Below are 22,603 nucleotides of genomic sequence, written 5' to 3'. Positions count from 1 at the left end.
TCCTCCTTGCTCTGTCTTCAAAGCACCTGCCTGGTTCCTCTTCCTCTGGCCCACTTGTTGCTTCAGGGGTTTGGACAAACAAGGAATGTTAATGTGGCCACCCGGTGTTGGTGCCCCTGACAGGAGACCAATTCGACCCCCAGCCCCATATCTGTCTCCAGGGAATCGGTGATTAACAATCCCTTCTCCGCCCCATCTGAGGGTGAGAGGAAAAAGCAGATGGTATGAAAGGGACAGAGACAGGCACTATAGGAGGATAATTTATAGAGCAGGGATGGGTGAAACACGTAATGAGACTGATAAACCCAAATAACAAACACTGGAAGTGAACAGAACAAAACCCGACTATAACAATCTCTTGGTTAGGTGGAAAGTAACGGAACATTGACCCCAACCGCATTAACCTTTATCTCATCTTCTCACAGGACTTTAGCAGTGATGGCAGCACTGCCCAGGACCTGCAACTCTTGGCTAAGCTGAAAAGCCATGGGGAGGGTCACTGGGGAGTCCGCCGATGTCCCTGGAGCTGTAATGAAGAGGAACTGCAGCATGATGTAAGTTGTCCAGGTGGTGGATGGTTTGTATCCATCTTCTTCCTGCCAGGTGCTGCTGGACCTGTCCCTTGGAGATAGATGGTGACCGGGGGTGGAAACTCCCACATGGCCACCAGGGCCGACGGCCCCAGATGATGTCAGTGGGGTTCTTATATAGGTCTAAGGCAGGGAAACGCTTGAGCCCACGTGGTCTTTTTGGCGGGAAGATCCTGAGGGAAATGGAATGTTCGGGGCTCAAGGTGGGAAAAACCGGTTCAATCCAGTATACCAACAGCCAGTTCTCAGGCAAAACCCTGCCCCACCTGACAGACTCCATTTTCAATCACCAACAACCTCCATTTTGAATTGCTCTTGCCCAAGGAATCATACCCATAAAACATACAGAAACCCCAGCACTGCGTTGGTCGCTTCTTTCACCCACAGTCCCAGGCAGCAGGCTTGGTCCAGTAGGTGTGGAACCACGGCTAGTTGGGGGAGCACCTCTGTTATCCTGGAAGGGACATGCCCACAGAAAGAGTGAGAGTGGAGCTGGGGCCCATCAGCTCTCCACACAGCCTGGACCGCCATCACAGCCATCCACGCCCCTCAGCCTTCAGAGCAATCCAGGGTACCTGGTGCAGTGGAGGAAATTTAAAAGGCCCAGAGTTTGAGCCACTGCTGCTTCCACAGTAGCACATACACACTCTTCCCAGTAAGGGCTGGTTTTTACACTGATTTTAAGACCAAGACTGATTTTACATAACAACATAAAAACAGTCACACTTGGCCAAAGGTCACACAATCCCAGGCTCGTGGCTTATAACAGAAGCAAATGCCAGGTGTTGCAGCCGTAATGACCACACAGGTAATCATTACGGGGTTCTCAGGAGAGGGATGGTTATGGCCGAAGAAAAGCTGAGGGAATGGATTGGGTGACTTCTCCTTGGCCAGTGTGGCAAGAGAAGAGCTCCATGTGCCTGGTTTCATGGGCCTTGGAGGGGAGGACCCCCCAGTCTCGGTCTCTAAGCTGCCCTGTTAGAAGGGATTTGCCTTGGTGTGGCTGTGATCAGCAAAATTTGCAGTGGCCCAAGAGCAGAAGCTGCTTGGGAGATTTCCTGTCCCCAAAGCCATGCCCTGACATGGAGTTGAACCAAGATTGCTGCAGCCACAGCGCAGAGTATTAACTGCAAAACAAGCACCTGTGTGGGTGGGTGACTGGTGGGTGCTGAAGGGAAAACAAGTAAGGTATGCGCCTTCAAGGTGGCCACCGACCAGACTTGGAGCCACAGGCGTTTCTCAAGTCTCCCCGTCAAGCTCCCACTTACTGTTGTCCCAAAAGGCAAAAAGAGAGGAAGCCAGCCTGCTGCTGGTCCCGTTTTCTCCCTCCTTCTTACTTCCCTCCCTCCCCACGGCCTTGTGCAGAGGATTTCCATTTGCAAGTCTGCAGCTCTCCCTGACGGGCAGGTGTTGAAGCTGAGGCTGATGGTGGAAGATGTGGTAAGCAGTGTTGCTTAGGGTAAGTGGGCAGGAGTGGCAAGGTGGAGTCATTGTCTCTGTGGAGGTGACAGTGTAACCCTGGTCAGATAATCCAGGTCACTCTTTGGTGGGCAGGGACAGGCGTTCGCGCGTGAGGAAGCTGAAGGCCATGTGGCAGCAAGGCGGCCTTTCTTTCCCTGGCCGCAAAAGAGGCCCATTGCTCCTCATTGGGGAATTGAACCCCAGTCTCCAGCGTGACAGGCAGGGATACTCACCACTATACTAACGAGGAAAGGGATGCAGACTTGGCTTAGAGACCCCTCCCCCTCACCTGCTGCGGGTGGCGTACTGTGCCCTCTGGCCCACTTTGCCCCAGGGACTCTTCCTGTTTTCCTTTCAAAAGACTCTGGCTGCGCAGACTAACAGCCCCTCCCTTTCCCTCAGGCCTTTGCCCAGTGACATGCTTCTGCACGCTCCCCAGCTCCGCTCCCTGGGACCTCTCCCTCACCGACAGGCACAACAGCCTCTCACAAGCCTTTCTTTCTACCCTGGCCCTTCCTCCCTTGCCACGCTCCTCAAAGTCAGCCCATTGCAAAGTCGGTCACGGACCCTTTGGCTTTTCAAGGGCCCTTCCAGGGCTGTATATTCCCTGGACCTTCCGTCCTTCCTTTCCACGCTGCCCATTCCAAACACAGCGCTTCCCACCCGGGAAGGCCCCGCTTAGGGAGGTCAGCGCCTGCAGAGGTCTCTCTTTGCTCTTCTGCCTGTCGATGCACCCCACCCTCTTGCCCTTCCCAAGCCCAAACCAGGGACCGGCTGCTGCCTCTCGTTGCGAAGCGATGCAGTCAGACTGAGCCACCTCTGCCATTGTTGGATTTGGAGAGGAACACGCAAGACATTCTTGCAACCGCTGTTTCATTTTTGCACCTAACTTTGGGCCAAGCGGGCCAAGTGAGGGGTCGATGAAAAGCTTAGGATTGGCTGATCGTCTTTCGCTGCTCATCTGCATAGATCGATTTCATATTTGGCGTTAAAAGCACGGGCTCTTCCTCGCCCTGGAAATGGTAGTGTCTGGGAGGTGTCAGTCGGAGGTGTGGCATCCTATTGAGAAACTGTTCCTAGTCAAGGCAAGCAGGACTTGAAAGACAAAGTATGTGATGGGGTTGCAATCCACACGGGAAGATCTCCTGTGGGAAGCTGTAAGCCTGCAGACAGGCTAGGGCAGATTGCCTCAAAAGGACTTGAAGAGGTGAAGCAAGCACCCATGTGACAGGCTCCACCTGGGGCATGGTTCCACACAGGGAGAAGAATGGAATTCCCTGCCCGTGGGGAAGGGTCTAAAGAGGACCCTGTGAGAGCCCCTGCAATTCTCTTCACTCCAGGTCATGACTGGAGGAGAATCTTTGCCATGAAGTGATGCCAGAAGTCTGGATGAGCCACCCTAAGAAAGGCTATATTCCAGAAACTGTTCCGATAGCAGCCTGCTGCCCCCCTGCTGCAAACCTGCCTCGAGAGCTTTTGGCTTGGTGTGTGTAATTTCATTGCTTTCAGGAATTTTACCCTCAACCCTGCCTTTCCTGCTTTCCTTCTGCTTTCCATTTCCAAATCTAAAGTCTGGAGGCGGCTTGTTGTTTCGGCTAAGAGTTGAGGTATAACTTGAGCTGGGGATGTGCCTGTTCCTTTGGGACTGGAGGAAGCTCTTTGAATTTGGTGAGATTGGTTTTCATAAGCTGGGGTGGGGGACTCTCGGGAGAGGAGCGGTTGTGGCCCACGAAAAGCTGGTGTGCCTGAGGGAAAGGATTGTGTGACTTTTTCTTGGCCAGTGTGGCAAGAGCAGAGCTCCGTAGGCCTGGTTTGATAGGCGTTGGAGGGGAGGACCCCCAGTCTCGGTCTGTAAGCTGCCCTATGGGAAGGGATTTGCCTGAGTGTGGTTCTCTCAGCTGTGATCCGCAAAAACTTGCAGTCGCCCACGAGCAGAGGCTGCTTGGGCGATTCTGTCTCTCAAAAGCCATGCCCTGACATGGCATTGATCCAAGGTCACTGCAGCCACAGCACAGAGTACTGACTGCTATATGATCACAGCAAGCACCGGGGTGGGTGGGTGGCTGGCTGGCTGGAGGGTGCTAAAGGGAAAACAAGTAAGGTATGCGCCTTCAAGGTGGCCACCGACCAGACTTGGAGCCACAGGCGTTTCTCAAGTCTCCCCGTCAAGCTCCCACTTACTGTTGTCCCAAAAGGCAAAAAGAGAGGAAGCCAGCCTGCTGCCGGTCCCGTTTTCTCCCTCCTTCCTTCCCTCCCTCCCCACGGCCTTGTGCAGAGGATTTCCATTTGCAAGTCTGCAGCTCTCCCTGACGGGCAGGTGTTGAAGCTGAGGCTGATGGTGGAAGATGTGGTAAGCAGTGTTGCTTAGGGTAAGTGGGCAGGAGTGGCAAGGTGGAGTCATTGTCTCTGTGGAGGTGACAGCGTAACCCCAGTCAGATAATCCAGGTCACTCTTTGGTGGGCAGGGACAGGCGTTAGCGTGTGAGGAAGCTGAAGGCCATGTGGCAGCAAGGCGGCCTTTCTTTCCCTGGCCGCAAAAGAGGCCAATTGCTCCTCGTTGGGGAATTAAACCCCAGTCTCCTGCGTGACAGGCAGGGATACTCACCACTATACTAACGAGGAAAGGGATACAGATTTGAGTTAGAGACCCCTCCCCCTCACCCGCTGCGGGTGGCGTACTGTGCCCTCCAGCCCACTTTGCCCCAGGGACTCTTCCTGGTTTTCCTTTCAAAAGCCTCTGGCTGCGCAGACTAACAGCCCCTCCCTTTCCCTCAGGCCTTTGCCCAGTGACATGCTTCTGCACGCTCCCCAGCTCCGCTCCCTGGGACCTTTCCCTCACCGACAGGCACAACAGCCTCTCACAAGCCTTTCTTTCTACCCTGGCCCTTCCTCCCTTGCCACGCTCCTCAAAGTCAGCCCATTGCAAAGTCGGTCACGGACCCTTTGGCTTTTCAAGGGCCCTTCCAGGGCTGTATATTCCCTGGACCTTCCGTCCTTCCTTTCCACGCTGCCTATTCCAAACACAGCGCTTCCCACCCGGGAAGGCCCCGCTTAGGGAGGTCAGCGCCTGCAGAGGTCTCTCTTTGCTCTTCTGCCTGTCGATGCACCCCACCCTCTTGCCCTTCCCAAGCCCAAACCAGGGACCGGCTGCTGCCTCTCGTTGCGAAGCGATGCAGTCAGACTGAGCCACCTCTGCCATTGTTGGATTTGGAGAGGAACACGCAAGACATTCTTGCAACCGCTGTTTCATTTTTGCACCTAACCTTGGGCTGAGCGGGCCAAGTGAGGGGTCGATGAAAAGCTTAGGATTGGCTGATCGTCTTTCGCTGCTCGTCTGCATAGATCGATTTCATATTTGGCGTTAAAAGCACGGGCTCTTCCTCGCCCTGGAAATGGTAGTGTCTGGGAGGTGTCAGTCGGAGGTGTGGCATCCTATTGAGAAACTGTTCCTAGTCAAGGCAAGCAGGACTTGAAAGACAAAGTATGTGATGGGGTTGCAATCCACACGGGAGGATCTCCTGTGGGAAGCTGTAAGCCTGCAGACAGGCTAGGGCAGATTGCCTCAAAAGGACTTGAAGAGGTGAAGCAAGGACCCATGTGACAGGCTCCACCTGGGGCATGGTTCCACACAGGGAGAAGAATGGAATTCCCTGCCCATGGGGAAGGGTCTAAAGAGGACCCTGTGAGAGCCCCCGCAATTCTCTTCACTCCAGGTCATGACTGGAAGAGAGTCTTTGCCATGAAGTGATGCCAGAAGTCTGGATGAGCCACCCTAAGAAAGGCTATATTCCAGAAACTGTTCCGATAGCAGCCTGCTGCCCCCCTGCTGCAAACCTGCCTCGAGAGCTTTTGGCTTGGTGTGTGTAATTTCATTGCTTTCAGGAATTTTACCCTCAACCCTGCCTTTCCTGCTTTCCTTCTGCTTTCCATTTCCAAATCTAAAGTCTGGAGGCGGCTTGTTGTTTCGGCTAAGAGTTGAGGTATAACTTGAGCTGGGGATGTGCCTGTTCCTTTGGGACTGGAGGAAGCTCTTTGAATTTGGTGAGATTGGTTTTCATAAGCTGGGGTGGGGGACTCTCGGGAGAGGAGCGGTTGTGGCCCAAGAAAACCTGGAGTGCCTGAGGGAAAGGATTGTGTGACTTCTTCTTGGCCAGTGTGGCAAGAGCAGAGCTCCGTAGGCCTGGTTTGATAGGCGTTGGAGGAGAGGACCCCCAGTCTCGGTCTGTAAGCTGCTGTATGGGAAGGGATTTGCCTGAGTGTGGTTCTCTCAGCTGTGATCCGCAAAAACTTGCAGTCGCCCACGAGCAGAGGCTGCTTGGGCGATTCTGTCTCTCAAAAGCCATGCCCTGACATGGCATTGATCCAAGGTCACTGCAGCCACAGCACAGAGTACTGACTGCTATATGATCACAGCAAGCACCGGGGTGGGTGGGTGGCTGGCTGGCTGGAGGGTGCTAAAGGGAAAACAAGTAAGGTATGCACCTTCAAGGTGGCCACCGACCAGACTTGGAGCCGCAGGCGTTTCTCAAGTCTCCCCGTCAAGCTCCCACTTACTGTTGTCCCAAAAGGCAAAAAGAGAGGAAGCCAGCCTGCTGCTGGTCCCGTTTTCTCCTTCCTTCTTCCTTCCCTCCCTCCCCACGGCCTTGTGCAGAGGATTTCCATTTGCAAGTCTGCAGCTCTCCCTGACGGGCAGGTGTTGAAGCTGAGGCTGATGGTGGAAGATGTGGTAAGCAGTGTTGCTTAGGGTAAGTGGGCAGGAGTGGCAAGGTGGAGTCATTGTCTCTGTGGAGGTGACAGCGTAACCTTGGTCAGATAATCCAGGTCACTCTTTGGTGGGCAGAGACAGGCGTTCGCGTGTGAGGAAGCTGAAGGCCATGTGGCAGCAAGGCGGCCTTTCTTTCCCTGGCCGCAAAAGAGGCCAATTGCTCCTCGTTGGGGAATTGAACCCCAGTCTCCTGCGTGACAGGCAGGGATACTCACCACTATACTAACGAGGAAAGGGATGCAGACTTGGCTTAGAGACCCCTCCCCCTCACCCGCTGCGGGTGGCATACTGTGCCCTCCGGCCCACTTTGCCCCAGGGACTCTTCCTGGTTTTCCTTTCAAAAGCCTCTGGCTGCGCAGACTAACAGCCCCTCCCTTTCCCTCAGGCCTTTGCCCAGTGACATGCTTCTGCACGCTCCCCAGCTCCGCTCCCTGGGACCTCTCCCTCACCGACAGGCACAACAGCCTCTCACAAGCCTTTCTTTCTACCCTGGCCCTTCCTCCCTTGCCACGCTCCTCAAAGTCAGCCCATTGCAAAGTCGGTCACAGACCCTTTGGCTTTTCAAGGGCCCTTCCAGGGCTGTATATTCCCTGGACCTTCCGTCCTTCCTTTCCACGCTGCCCATTCCAAACACAGCGCTTCCCACCTGGGAAGACCCCGCTTAGGGAGGTCAGCGCCTGCAGAGGTCTCTCTTTGCTCTTCTGCCTGTCGATGCACCCCACCCTCTTGCCCTTCCCAAGCCCAAACCAGGGACCGGCTGCTGCCTCTCGTTGCGAAGCGATGCAGTCAGACTGAGCCACCTCTGCCATTGTTGGATTTGGAGAGGAACACGCAAGACATTCTTGCAACCGCTGTTTCATTTTTGCACCTAACCTTGGGCTGAGCGGGCCAAGTGAGGGGTCGATGAAAAGCTTAGGATTGGCTGATGGTCTTTCGCTGCTCGTCTGCATAGATCGATTTCATATTTGGCGTTAAAAGCACGGGCTCTTCCTCGCCCTGGAAATGGTAGTGTCTGGGAGGTGTCAGTCGGAGGTGTGGCATCCTATTGAGAAACTGTTCCTAGTCAAGGCAAGCAGGACTTGAAAGACAAAGTATGTGATGGGGTTGCAATCCACACGGGAGGATCTCCTGTGGGAAGCTGTAAGCCTGCAGACAGGCTAGGGCAGATTGCCTCAAAAGGACTTGAAGAGGTGAAGCAAGCACCCATGTGACAGGCTCCACCTGGGGCATGGTTCCACACAGGGAGAAGAATGGAATTCCCTGCCCGTGGGGAAGGGTCTAAAGAGGACCCTGTGAGAGCCCCTGCAATTCTCTTCACTCCAAGTCATGACTGGAGGAGAATCTTTGCCATGAAGTGATGCCAGAAGTCTGGATGAGCCACCCTAAGAAAGGCTGTATTGCAGAAACTGTTCCGATAGCAGCCTGCTGCCCCCCTGCTGCAAACCTGCCTCGAGAGCTTTTGGCTTGGTGTGTGTGATTTCATTGCTTTCAGGAATTTTACCCTCAACCCTGCCTTTCCTGCTTTCCTTCTGCTTTCCATTTCCAAATCTAAAGTCTGGAGGCAGCTTGTTGTTTCGGCTAAGAGTTGAGGTATAACTTGAGCTGGGGATGTGCCTGTTCCTTTGGGACTGGAGGAAGCTCTTTGGATTTGGTGAGATTGGTTTTCATAAGCTGGGGTGGGGGACTCTCGGGAGAGGAGCGGTTGTGGCCCACGAAAAGCTGGAGTGCCTGAGGGAAAGGATTGTGTGACTTTTTCTTGGCCAGTGTGGCAAGAGCAGAGCTCCGTAGGCCTGGTTTGATAGGCGTTGGAGGAGAGGACCCCCAGTCTCGGTCTGTAAGCTGCTGTATGGGAAGGGATTTGCCTGAGTGTGGTTCTCTCAGCTGTGATCCGCAAAAACTTGCAGTCGCCCACGAGCAGAGGCTGCTTGGGCGATTCTGTCTCTCAAAAGCCATGCCGTGACATGGCATTGATCCAAGGTCACTGCAGCCACAGCACAGAGTACTGACTGCTATATGATCACAGCAAGCACCGGGGTGGGTGGGTGGCTGGCTGGAGGGTGCTAAAGGGAAAACAAGTAAGGTATGCGCCTTCAAGGTGGCCACCGACCAGACTTGGAGCCGCAGGCGTTTCTCAAGTCTCCCCGTCAAGCTCCCACTTACTGTTGTCCCAAAAGGCAAAAAGAGAGGAAGCCAGCCTGCTGCCGGTCCCGTTTTCTCCCTCCTTCCTTGCCTCCCTCCCCACGGCCTTGTGCAGAGGATTTCCATTTGCAAGTCTGCAGCTCTCCCTGACGGGCAGGTGTTGAAGCTGAGGCTGATGGTGGAAGATGTGGTAAGCAGTGTTGCTTAGGGTAAGTGGGCAGGAGTGGCAAGGCGGAGTCATTGTCTCTGTGGAGGTGACAGCGTAACCTTGGTCAGATAATCCAGGTCACTCTTTGGTGGGCAGAGACAGGCGTTCGCGTGTGAGGAAGCTGAAGGCCATGTGGCAGCAAGGCGGCCTTTCTTTCCCTGGCCGCAAAAGAGGCCAATTGCTCCTCGTTGGGGAATTGAACCCCAGTCTCCTGCGTGACAGGCAGGGATACTCACCACTATACTAACAAGGAAAGGGATGCAGACTTGGGTTAGAGACCCCTCCCCCTCACCCGCTGCGGGTGGTGTACTGTGCCCTCCGGCCCACTTTGCCCCAGGGACTCTTCCTGGTTTTCCTTTCAAAAGCCTCTGGCTGCGCAGACTAACAGCCCCTCCCTTTCCCTCAGGCCTTTGCCCAGTGACATGCTTCTGCAGGCTCCCCAGCTCCGCTCCCTGGGACCTTTCCCTCACCGACAGGCACAACAGCCTCTCACAAGCCTTTCTTTCTACCCTGGCACTTCCTCCCTTGCCACGCTCCTCAAAGTCAGCCCATTGCAAAGTCGGTCACGGACCCTTTGGCTTTTCAAGGGCCCTTCCAGGGCTGTATATTCCCTGGACCTTCCGTCCTTCCTTTCCACGCTGCCCATTCCAAACACAGCGCTTCCCACCCGGGAAGGCCCCGCTTAGGGAGGTCAGCGCCCTCAGAGGTCTCTCTTTGCTCTTCTGCCTGTCGATGCACCCCACCCTCTTGCCCTTCCCAAGCCCAAACCAGGGACCGGCTGCTGCCTCTCGTTGCGAAGCGATGCAGTCAGACTGAGCCACCTCTCCCATTGTTGGATTTGGAGAGGAACACGCAAGACATTCTTGCAACCGCTGTTTCATTTTTGCACCTAACCTTGGGCCAAGCGGGCCAAGTGCGGGGTCGATGAAAAGCTTAGGATTGGCTGATCGTCTTTCGCTGCTCATCTGCATAGATCGATTTCATATTTGGCGTTAAAAGCACGGGCTCTTCCTCGCCCTGGAAATGGTAGTGTCTGGGAGGTGTCAGTCGGAGGTGTGGCATCCTATTGAGAAACTGTTCCTAGTCAAGGCAAGCAGGACTTGAAAGACAAAGTATGTGATGGGGTTGCAATCCACACGGGAGGATCTCCTGTGGGAAGCTGTAAGCCTGCAGACAGGCTAGGGCAGATTGCCTCAAAAGGACTTGAAGAGGTGAAGCAAGCACCCATGTGACAGGCTCCACCTGGGGCATGGTTCCACACAGGGAGAAGGATGGAATTCCCTGCCCGTGGGGAAGGGTCTAAAGAGGACCCTGTGAGAGCCCCTGCAATTCTCTTCACTCCAGGTCATGACTGGAGGAGAATCTTTGCCATGAAGTGATGCCAGAAGTCTGGATGAGCCACCCTAAGAAAGGCTATATTCCAGAAACTGTTCCGATAGCAGCCTGCTGCCCCCCTGCTGCAAACCTGCCTCGAGAGCTTTTGGCTTGGTGTGTGTAATTTCATTGCTTTCAGGAATTTTACCCTCAACCCTGCCTTTCCTGCTTTCCTTCTGCTTTCCATTTCCAAATCTAAAGTCTGGAGGCGGCTTGTTGTTTCGGCTAAGAGCTGAGGTATAACTTGAGCTGGGGATGTGCCTGTTCCTTTGGGACTGGAGGAAGCTCTTTGGATTTGGTGAGATTGGTTTTCATAAGCTCGGGTGGGGGGCTCTAGGGAGAGGAGCAGTCATGGCCCAAATAAAGCTGGAGTGTCTGAGGGAATGGATTGTGAGACTTCTTCTTGGCCAGTGTGGCAAGAGAAGAGCTCTGTGGGCCTTGGAGGGGAGGACCCCCAGTCTCACTCTGTAAGCTGCCCTATTGGAAGGGATTTGGCCTGGTGTGGCTCTCTCAGCTGTGCTCTGCAAAACTTGCAGTGGCCCCAGAGCAGAGTCTGCTTGGGAGATTCCCTCTCTCAAAAGTCATGCTGTGACTTGCAGTTGAACCAATGTTGCTGCATCCCCAGTTCCGAGTATTCACATCTGTGGCCCAAGAGCAGAGAGTGCTTGAGAGATTTGCTTTCTTCAAATCTGGCTGTGAGTTGAATTTGAATCAAGGCTGGTGCAGTCAGAGCACAGAATATCAACCACTATACCACCACATCCACCCCCTGTATGGTTGGCTAACTGGCTGGGTTCTGAAGGTAAAAGCAGTCACGTATGCACACCCAGAGCGGCCACCTGTCTGACTTGGAGCCACAGGCAGAGCTCCTGGAATGTCTCCCTGTTCATTTGGAAATTCTGTAGCCATGAAACGTCATCCCAGTCCTCTAGCACCAGCCACTCCCACCAGTCGCAGCTGCTGAGGTACCTCAAGAGGAACCAGGGAGCTTGGGGTGGGCTCAGGCAGGATCTCATTCAAATAGGTGCAGGGCCGTTGGGGTGTGGATCACCCACATGAGGAGTTGGAGGGCGGCAGTGAACAACATGGCAAGGTGGCCAACCATGGCGTGTAGGGTGTCCAGCTTGATGACAAGGTGCTGCTGGGGGTCCACTGGGACAGGCTTCTGTGCATCATCCTGTCCGTGCAGGGGCACTGTGGGGCTTGTGATGGCTCTGCAGGCCTGACCAAATGCAAGGCAGGGGTGTTTGGAAGAGGCCCTTTAAGGGAGTGGCTGGCTGAGGGCTCCGGAAGGGCTTGGCAGCCATGCAACCCCATCCATGGTGTTATCTGGCTTGACCACAGGTGTGTGGACACTTCCTTTCCAAAGAGCATCTCGAAAGTTTGATCCACCTTTGTGTGTGGACGCACGCTTTCGAAAAATGATCTTCCAGATGATATCATCCAAAAGACTGTCCTTCCAAACAGCGCTGTAGCGTAGACGTAGCTTTAGTGTCGAACAGGGAGGAACGAGCAATGTGAAAGAGGCTACAGGGCTTTATTCTTTCCTGTACGAGATACCGATCTCCAAGAGGAAAGTCAAAAACAAGTCAAGATGTCTTTGATACATTGCCTTTCTTGAGATTCTGGAGAAGGCAACTTCTGTGGGGCTGTCAATAAGCAAACTTTGATTTTCACTTTGTGCAGACTGTTGCTCTTCTTGCCTTGCCAGATGCCATAATTGTGCCAAGGGCTGTGTCTGCAAAGAGACGAACTCCAGCAAATGCAGGTGCTGTCACAGAAATTGACATTTTCTCTTCTCCTGTGAATAGTTTGTATCTTCAAAAGTGATTGTACAACTGAGACTTTGTCTAGACTGCAGGCTTTTTCAGCTATAACTTACTATGACATTCTAAGGTTTGGGGAAAGCTTTGAGGAAGGCTGTCTTAGCTATTGTAGCTGTGCAAGCCAAATCTCCAGGGCAGAAATCACGTCAGCCATGCTAATGTTTCTCAGACAGGATGTGTCACACCCCTGCAAGAATTCCTCTTGTCAGCATGTACGGCGATCACATTAGGTGGCTTTGGGGATGTAGCTACACCGGTATAGCTGTGTGGACAGAGCTAGAGTGATGTAAACAAGGCCTAAGTGCTTTAGCGTCCTAAGGCTGGAAGGGACCTCAGGAGGTCACTGAGTCCAACCCCCTGCTCAAAGCAGGACCAACCCCAACTAAACCATCCCAGCTAGGACTTTGTCAAGCCAGGACTTAAAAACCCCTAGGGATGGAAAATCCATTGTCTCTCAGTTACTCATTCCAGTGCTTCATCTCCCTCCTGGGGACGTACTTTTTCATCATATCCAACCTAGACCTCTCCCTCTGTAACTTGAGACCATTGCTCCTCCTTCTGTCATTTGTCACCACTCAGAACAGCCTCTCTCCATCCTCTTTGTAATCCCGCTTCAGGCAGCTGATGACTACAATCAAATCCCCCCTCACTCTCCTCTTCTGTAGACTAAATAAGCCCAAATCCCTCAGCCTGGCCTTGTAAGTCATGTGCTCCAGACCCCTCATCATCTTTGTTGCTCTCTGCTGGACCCTTTCCAAAGGATCCACATCCTTTCTGTAACGGGGTGGGGGCCAGAACTGGATGCAATACTCCAGCTATAACCTCACCAATGCTGAGTAAAGGGGAACAATCACTTCTCTAAACCTGCTGGAAATGCTTCTCCTAATACACCTCAATATGCCATTAGACTTCTTGGCTACAAGGGCACACTGTTGACTCATATTCAGATGTCATCCATTGTAATATCCAGGTTCTTTTCAGCCAAACTGCTGTTTAGCCAGTTGGTCCCCAGCCTGTAGCAATGCTTGGGATTCTTCCTTCCCAGGACTCTGCACTTGTCCTTGTTGGATAGCTTCAGATTTCTTTTGGCCCAATCCTCCAATTTGTCTAGCTGTGTTTGCTGATTCCATGTCTTACTAACAGGAAGGCTTAAAGCGCTGTTCTCTCCTAGATGGTACTGTGAGAAGTCTGTTGTGTCTGAACAACTCTAGCTCAACTTTACTTAGTTGATAAGTCGTGAGTCCCTTGGAAGTGCTACATAGCTTCCCTTACCCCAGCTAAATGTTTGTGTCTTCTGTGCATTTTGCTATCCATCTGATCACTCTCTCAGATTACTAAGGAGTATATTAAGCAGCGCTCGTCCTGCTGCAGAGTCCCTTGGCACTCTACTATTAGTTGTCACGATGACACGTGACCATTTCATTTAGCCCTGCTCTTTGTTTCCTGTCTCTTTACCAGTTCCTGATCTGTGACAGAACTTTGCACAGCTGAGGATTAGCTAGTTTCCTTTGTAGCCTCTTCTTGGAGGCTTTTTGAAAATCCAGATAAGTTTTGTATCCACCCATTCTCCTTTATCCACTGTTTTGTGACAGGCTTACAGACCTCCTCTAGATTAGTCGATCATGCAGAGTAGGGTGTCTAAAACTTTTGGTGTGGACAGTCCAATTCTGCACAGGTTTGCCCTGCGTGGTCCAGCATCCTTGTGACTTTAGAGGTCCCAGACCAGGGATTTTACTTGACCAGGGAGGTGAATGCTGCCCTACTGGCTTGCCACCCCACTCCCAGGCTCCCCTTTCCTGTTGCCATCTGCAGCTTCTTGGCCACAGCCCCCTGCTCCAGACCCCAGCCCTGGTCTTCCTGCTTCCCTGGTCCTAGGCTGCCCATTTCCAGGTATCACCCCAAGTTGTCTGCTTCCCCAGCCCCAGCATGGGGCCACCTGATTCCTTAGTCCCGGACTAAGGCCAGCCACTTCCCTGGTCCAGCTGGCTCCCTGGCCCAGGAACTGCTCCTGTGCCACTCTGCCCACTGGCCCGGCTGGGGCTTAGAGTTGCTCGGATCCCAGCTTGCCTTCCCTCCCAGCCACCACAACTCTCGGGTCCTGCAGGCCCACAGATGTCGCTGGACAAGAGAGTCCCCAGATTTCAGTGGTACAACCTGTGCAAAATTATCCCACTGGACCAGGATATACACGTGAGATTCTATGTTCCACTTAGCTCACAGCATTTTCCACTGTGGCCACTGAGGCCAGGTCTCCACTAGACCTTAAAGTCAACTGTAAATATGCAATTCCAGCTACTGCAATCTATTTAGCTACAATTGACTTAGCTGGCTGTCCTCACAGAGGGAGGTCAACGGGAGGAGTACAGGGGTTGACAGCTGACCCCAGATTGTTCGATTTCACACATCCCCAGTAGTCGTGCAAAATCAAACCCCAAAAGATCAACCTTGATCAAGTTGATCTTCCGGGTAGTGAAGACATACCACGAGAGGTGTGCAGAGAGACCAGCTGCATGGGCTGGAGATTTACTTTGCTCTTTCAGTGAAAGCTGAGATTCTGATCAACATCTGGTGGAGCCACATAATACGTCAGCTGGGCAGGATCTGGCCCAGGGCAGTATATTTCACACCTTGATCTAGAAATTTTATAACTCTAATTTTAATAGTAACAGAGAGGGAGCTATGTTAGTTTGTACTCCAGCAAAACAAAGCAGCAGAAATGTAGCACTTTAAAGACTAACAAAATGATTTATTTGGTGATGAGCTTTCGTGGGACAGACCCACTTCTTCAGATCAATTTCATTTCCAGTACAGACTGACAGAAGGCTTTAGGTGACAGGGCTGTTCTTTCCTATAGACAGCCTCTGAACCTGAGAGAGATTCTCACCTGCAATTGCAGCCTACGCCACAATAATATGAATCCTGGAACTTTTCCTTGCAACATACCTCACTGCCGACTTTGTCCACATATTTATTCTGGAGATACCATCAGCAGACCTAACCACGTTAGTTACAAGATCAAAGGCACATTCTCGTGCAATTCCAGCAACATTATAAATGCTATTGTGTGCCAACAATGTCCTAACACTATGTACATTGGACAGACTGGGCAAAACCTTCACCAAAGAATAAATGGACACAGAGCAGACATCAAGAAACTCAATACGCATAAGCTGCTGAGTGAACACTTTAATGGAGTGGGCCATTCTGTTAAAGACCTGAGAATCTGTGTCCTGCATCACAGAGAATTTAACAACAGATTAGAGCATGGAACTTCAGAGTTAGAGTACATATTCAAATTCAACACACTAACACGTGGTAAGAACAGACACATCAGCTTCCTCACGCATTACAAAGACTGCTTCCCTTTGATGCTCATAATTATCTCAGACGGGACAATTAACATCCCCTCACCTCACACTCCCTTCCTTCTATCCTATTTGATTTGGCAGTTTTTATTGCAATTTTTTTTTCTTTTTGGTCCTCTGTAATTATATATGTCAGTCTGTATTGGAAATGAAATTGATCTGAAGAAGGGGGTCTGTCCCACGAAAGCTCATCACCGAATAAATCATTTTGGTAGTCTTTAAAGTGCTACATTTCTGTTGCTCTAATTTTAATGATTATTTCAAGCCACCAAGGTGGGACAGAAGTAATGCTGCCTGTAATTCTCAGGATCACCTCTAGATGCATGGTGCATCTGATGAAGTCGGTCTTTGCCCATGAAAGCCTATGATCCAAAATATCTGTTAGTCTATGAGGTGCTACAGGACTTCTCGTTGTTTTTGTGGCTACAGACTAACTTGTCTACCCCTCTTTAGTTAGCTGGTCTGCCAGTTCTTTGCAAAGCCCCTTCAGAACTCGTGGGCATGTACGTCTCGTCCTTGTGACTTGGAGATTGATCTAGTTCCTACAGAAGTTCAGTGGCAAAGCTCAGACTGACTTCAGTGACACAGCATTATTGGCCCCCTGTCTGCACTTCAATTTATTGATGTGTCTGGCGCCTTCTCTCATGACACCAGGCAGTCTGACAGTGCCTCAGCTTCATTGCCTGAAAGAACAGGGGAATGAAGTGGTTGAACTGCTGACAAATAGAACCACAAGAAAGGGGAGGAAAAGAGAATGCAGAGGGAGGATACCAGGGCCCTTCTGTTGTGTTTAACTCTTTAGTAAGCTTGCTGCTTCTCACAGTGTATCTGCCACAAACCAGGGACTCTCTGGCCAAAGTTACGGTAAGTCTTTGCTGCCACCTGGCTATCCTTTCCTTCATCACATTCCCAGCTGAGGCCTGAAGGCCAGGTCTACGCTAGACCTTAAAGCTGATCTTAGAAACGCGAATCCAATTGTGTAGCTGGAATCGGCATATCTGCAATCAACTTATCTGGCTGCCCTCACTGAGGGAGGTCGAGGGGACCTCCCTTCGGACCTCCCTTTCTCCTCACGAGATTGAGGAGTACAGGGGTCAACTGTTGACACCCAATAGTTTGATTTCACACGTCCCCACTGGGGACACGAAATCGAACTCTGGAATATTGACCCTGACTGGGTCAATCTACCAGGTAGCGTACGTGTACCCTTAGATTATTCCTTTCCCAACCCAGCCTGGCCATCCACGAGGAGAAAACTTGGTTGCTCTGAACTGTATGAGAATGTGGCCTCATGAGCAAGATGGGCCCATCTTACACTACAATTGCAGAAAAAATGAGTGGACTTGGTTAAATGGTGGGGAGGGTTGCCAGGACCTTAACTGCAGCCACGGCTTTAATCTGGTTCAGGAATATGCAAATTTGGATTGCTTAACCCATGGTTGTGAGTTCAGTCCTGGAGAGGGCCATTTAGGGATCTGGGGTAAGATAGATTTAAATTAAAAATAAATAAGGAGATGGTGCTTGGTCCTGCCAAGAGGACAGAGGACTGGACTAGATGACCTCCCAAGGTCCCTTCCAGCTCTATGAGATGTGTAAATGAAGGTAGAGGACCCCAGTGTCAAAAAATCTGATCTAGAGGCGGTTGTACCGGAGGGAAGCAGCAGCAATCTACTCTCCACGTAGGGTCCTGTTGAGGCATAGCAGCACAAAGGGCATGACAAGCTGGAGAGGGGCACGGCCAGGGTAGGAACATAGGAATTGGACTGGACCCAAAGTGTGCCTATGAAAGGATGAGGAGAATGCACTTATTTGGCACATCCCTAGTGCAGGTTTTACTAGCCAGGTTGCTAGGAGCGTCTCTCCTGAAGAAACCTCCAAAAAAGGGCAAAGATAGTAATGCTTCCTGCTGTTCCCAGGATGCTTCTTGCCTAGAGGCTTGTGCCATCAGATCTGATTTCCCTTCTAGGCCTCCAGCCAGCCCAGAGCATAACACGGGTCAGCATCACCCACCACGTCTGCCATGATACACCCAGACCCGAGCTCAGCCATGCTTACACAGTGACTACAAAGGCTTACCAGACAGCATCTGAGCAGAACGCACACTGGGGCTGGAATGATCCATAGAGACAATAGTCCAGGGGTCTGCAACCTGTGGCTCTGGAGCCGCATGCAGCTTCTGAAGGTCTTTTTTGTGGTTCACGACGCTATAATTGTGAAATAAAATAAAAAACCTCCTGATTATTTTTGGTAAACGGTGAATGTCTAAAAGCCCAACAATGAACAACTCATACCTAAATAGCAAAAGCAAACAATGTGTGATCTCAAAATGTTGGATAACTCCCCTGTAAGAGTGTGAGAGGCAGGCCAGGCAGGGCAGGGGTTAAACAGGGCCTGTTTGCCCAATGAGCCCCACCCCGGTTCACCTGCAGCCAGTGTCAGGCCTGGAGGAGTATAAAGGGAGGAAAGCCAGCCCAGTTTGGTGCAGACCAGCCAAGAGGCAGGAGCTGGCTCTGAGGCAGCAGGGCCTGGGCCAGAGCTGCCACCTGGCTGGCTGTTGGAGGGCAGAGCCTCAGGCCCCTCCCCCAGCCACAAAGTGGGGAAGCCCCTCCTAGGGAACCCCTCTCTCACCTGAGGGGAAATCAGATTCTTGGGGCCATGCCCCAGACTTATCCATTAGACTCTTGGGTGGGGGGCTAAAGACCCACACCCCAGGCCCTGGCAAGGGAGCCTAGCCCCTAGGCCGCCCTATCACTGGTGAGACCTGCTCACACCCCCCTTTGATATGTGCAGTGCATTGTGGGATATGCCACTGTGTCTGGGTTTCGATTGTGTTGCTAATAAAGTCTTGATTCTGTAAAGGAAAAGGGAGCTTGCAGCATTCCTGCTATGAAGGGTGACACGTGTTACAGGAAAGAAAACGGAAATTAAACGTGAAGTAAAATTGGCATTGTTAAAGTGGGCTTGGGAGTGAAAGTCAGGAAGACAGTGGTACAAACACACACGTGTAAAGTGTAAGGCAATAGAATATGTAAAAAGTTTGTGAATGTCCTGCACTAAACATGCAGGGCATCACTAATCACTGTGTGCTCTGCTCCCAAAATAGGGGTTTCAAAAGTATGGGGTCGTGCTGAGGAGGCCTCCCAGAGACCTTGGTGGGCAGGCCCAGAACACGGGTGCCCCGCCCCACAGAGAGCAGTACCTGGGGCTGGAAGTGCTGGGGTGAGGCCCGAGGCTCATTAAAAGGCTGGCATCTGAGCGGACCAGAGGCTTCTGATTGGGCTCCTGTGAGCCAGTGCCAAAGGGCCCGCGCCAGACAGCCAGGCCAGCTAAAGCCACCAGTCAGCCGCCCTGGCCAACTGGTGGGCTGCAGCCGAGCCTGCCTTTAGCCTGGTACCCGGAGTTTCCAGATCTACCGGGGCCCTCTGGCCCATGGCAAGCCCCGCGCCCCGAGGACCAGCCTAAGCCAGTGAGCCTGACCACTGCCAGCTATGCTGAGGGCCCAGACCTACCTGCACAATGGGGTCCTACTGCCTCTGGTCACCCCGAGGACCCGGACTGGCACAAACCTGGGATTCTGCCTGCCATTAGCTGAGCCCTGGGACCTGCCAGACCCAACAATCCTGCCCCCGTCCGTTCCCTGAAAAATGTGGAGATGCCCAGCTGGCTGGACCTGCCAGCTGCCACTTGCCTGGAGGAGACCTGTCTTCCTGACCTCCCCAAGGACCCCGAGTGGGACCAATCACCGATGGAGGTAGAGGTAGGAAGCGGCCCGGGGGGATGCTCCACCAGAGCCCATGTGTTGTGGTTTGGATCCCCACTGCCTTGCTCCTGGTGAGAGCAGTTGTTAGGGACCCGGGGTGGGGGTAGTGGAGCGGGTGGGCCTGTGCCCTCCCAATCCTACTCCTGGAGAGGCAGCCCTCACCTCTTCCAGCCCACACCTCATTTGGTGTGGCTACGGCCTGGCCCTGTGCTAAGGCAAACTTCTGAACCAGGGCCTGGGTTCTCTACCTGTGTTTGCTTGCCACCTGCCATCTACCAGGGCCTGGGCTCTCTAACTGCATTGCCTGCTGCCCCACCCTGAACCAGGTGACCTAAACTGCTAGCAGTTTGTCCGCTGCTGCCCTGAGTCAGGGCTGGAGCTCTCTAATGGTGTTTTCTTGCTGCCTAGGATCCTTGAACTGCTAACTGTGTTTGATGTTTGCCCGCACCTAGGGCTGTGATTGGGCTGCAAGCCGGCCCCCACCCAGGTCCTGGGCACGTACATTACCGGAATGCAGACCCGTTAAAGGGGACTAGACTCTGGGGAGACGGCCCTCTGCCCAAGGTTAGGCAGCGCTCAGATTTGGGAGAGGTTCGGAGGCCTGTGTCACCCAGAGGGGGCGCACTCTACTGGCTAACATGTCTACAATGGTTTGATGTTATTTATTAAGGACTGTCTCGTATTCACATGCTTTGTGGCTCTTGTAGTATTGAGTTTTTACCAAATCTGAAAAAAAAAAAGTCTCTTCTTGCTCTTTTGGTTGTGGACCCCTGTGATAGCCCATTCTTGCCAGAGGAACTAGAACAAGCTTCTCAAAGCCCAGAGAAGTCCGTGTGAAATTTTCCAGCTGCTCAGCTCCCTGGACAGGTCTAAGGTGTAGTAAAAACTCCGTAGCATGACCTAGGTCAGCCAAGTGGAACCTGGCTCTGAGACACTGCGAGGGGGTGGGCCCCAGAGCCCAGGCCTCAGCCTAGAGGTCTACATGGCTTTTTTTACCCCTGCAGAAGGCTAAAAGCCCCCAGAAGCTCTGAAGCTCTGAAACTTGGTGCCATAGGTGTATGGTGGTGTAAACATGACCCCTGTGGTCTTGGAAGTTTTACTACCATAATCCCAGCTGTGTGTCCAATTCTCTTCCAGAAACAGCTGGAGACTTGATTGAATGAGTTTTTTTATTCGTGTGGAGTAATTCAAACTGGACCTTTGCGTACAATCCCATTAAGGGACAGTTTAGAGTTTCATCCAAAACCACCTGGGTGAAGCCAGGAAGCGGGCTGCCCTGACATGGGGCTACATATATAAACAGGGAAAGGACGTTGAGGAAGAGATTGGCACTTAGAAGGCGACTGGGTGGGATGAGTCACAGCAGGCTCCATCATCCTCACAGGAGCAGAGTTTTCGATATATGTTTGGTTACCCACTCAGGGCTGTGAGGTAACGGCCTTTTGGGTTTGGTTAAACTGCTCCCTCCCAGCCTGCTGCCTAAGAGAAAGGGAGAAAATCTGCTGCCTCATAGAGCCATAGGAGAATTAGGAACACAGCTGGCCAGAGATGGCTTGGACTGGAGGCCTTTTTAAATGTTTTTGCGGCAGGGTCAGCTTCACTCCTGGGCCCAGCCCCTTGTTCTGCTCACAGTCCCACACGTAATCTGGGCACTGTGGTCTGGGCCCCACCTGCCCTAGATGCAGCTTGGACTTATGCCCCTGGGCTGATGGGAGCTGGGATGGGGGTCCCCTAGTCTGACTGGGCTGGATAAGCATTTCTCCCCGGCCTCCTGCTGGCCCTGGTGGTCACCTGCAGGGAGAGGAGCCCAGACACTCCCTGTGGGAACTCTTCACCTCCCCCGGCTGTCTCTGGCAATGCTGGTGTTCTTCTCATCAGCTTTCTAACTCTCTCTCTCTCTCCCCTTCTCTGTTCTCACCTCACTCCAACCTCCCCTTCCTCTTTCGTCCCTTTCTCCCAGCGGGGGCGGGGGGGGGCAGGGGCTTTTTAAAGGGTTCCATGGCAGCCTCAGGCGAGCTCAGCTGGCCCTAACTGATTTACAGCAGCTTCTTCTTGGCTGCTTCCCCAGGTCCTCTCTGCCCTGGAGTATCCCTCAGCTGATTAGCCAGACCATCTCTGCCTGTTCAGTGTTGCCTCTCTCCTGTCTTAAGCTAGATCATCTGGACTGATCCTGTCACCATTTGTTTGGTTTGATTTTGCTCTTCCATTCTTTGAGCTGATGCACCTTCCCATGAGAGAGCCTTCCCAATCACTTAGCCCAGCAGGAGTAAAGATACTGGGCCCACCCATATAGAAAGGGTGTGGATGCATTGGAGAGGGCCCAGCGGAGGACAACCAAAATGATTAGGGGGCTGGAGCACACGACCTATGAGGAGAGACTGAGGGACTTGGTCTTATTTAGTTTGCAGAAGAGAAGAGTGAGGGAGGATTAGATAGCAGCCTTCCGTGTCCTGAAGCAGGGTTCTAAAGAGGATGGAGAGAGGCTGTTCTCAGTGGTGACAGATGGCAGAATGAGGAACAATGGTCTCAAGTTACAGTGGGGGAAGTCTAGGTTGGAGATTAGGAAAAACTATTTCCCCAGGAGGGTGGTGAAGCACTGGAATGCATTGGCTAGAGAGGTGGTGGAATCTCTATCCCTAGCAATTTTTAAGTCCTGGCTTGACATAGCCGTGAGTGGGATGATTTAGTTGGGATTTGACCTGCTTTGAGCAGAGGATTGGACTCGGTGGCCTCCTGAGGTCTCTTCCAGCCCTAGGATTCTATGATACTATGAAACTCATCCTCTGCTGTCCTTTCTTCACCCCTTTCCACCCACCCCATCCACCACAGGAACATCCCGCTAGTGCATATCTCTCTCTTCTTGCCAGTCACTCAATAACGAGTAGGACGTCTTCATGTCACCCTCCTATTTGTGAGTCCATTGATGGCCGCATGTCTCTGTTGCAGAATAAATGGTGCATCTAACAGCTGTGCAGATGGTGTCTTTCCACACTCAGCTTTCCCTGAGAATGACTGAAAGACCTACTGTGGGGAAGCAGAATGTGAGAGTCTTTGACTTGACTTCGGTGGATTTGGATTATGCCAAAAGACGAGTGAAGAAAGTCAAGTCTGTTAGA

At 52.4% G+C, this 22,603-nt stretch overlaps 1 long non-coding RNA gene and 1 other non-coding gene across 2 annotated transcripts; one reads left to right on the top strand and one right to left on the bottom strand.

The window, feature by feature from the left end:
- Positions 1 to 458: 458 nt before the first annotated feature.
- On the top strand, positions 459 to 18,014 carry LOC142020468 (uncharacterized). Its single transcript, XR_012647419.1, has 3 exons — positions 459 to 554; positions 12,248 to 12,304; positions 17,694 to 18,014. It is a non-coding gene; the product is annotated as an uncharacterized LOC142020468 (long non-coding RNA).
- On the bottom strand, positions 6,976 to 7,047 carry TRNAD-GUC (transfer RNA aspartic acid (anticodon GUC)). The gene has a single exon. It is a non-coding gene; the product is annotated as a tRNA-Asp (tRNA).
- Positions 18,015 to 22,603: the final 4,589 nt, after the last annotated feature.

Source organism: Carettochelys insculpta, chromosome 14 (assembly GCF_033958435.1).
Source record: "Carettochelys insculpta isolate YL-2023 chromosome 14, ASM3395843v1, whole genome shotgun sequence".
Taxonomy (NCBI): domain Eukaryota; kingdom Metazoa; phylum Chordata; order Testudines; family Carettochelyidae; genus Carettochelys; species Carettochelys insculpta.
Note: the sequence above shows the minus strand (reverse complement) of the source record. Positions and strands in the feature narration are given on the sequence as shown.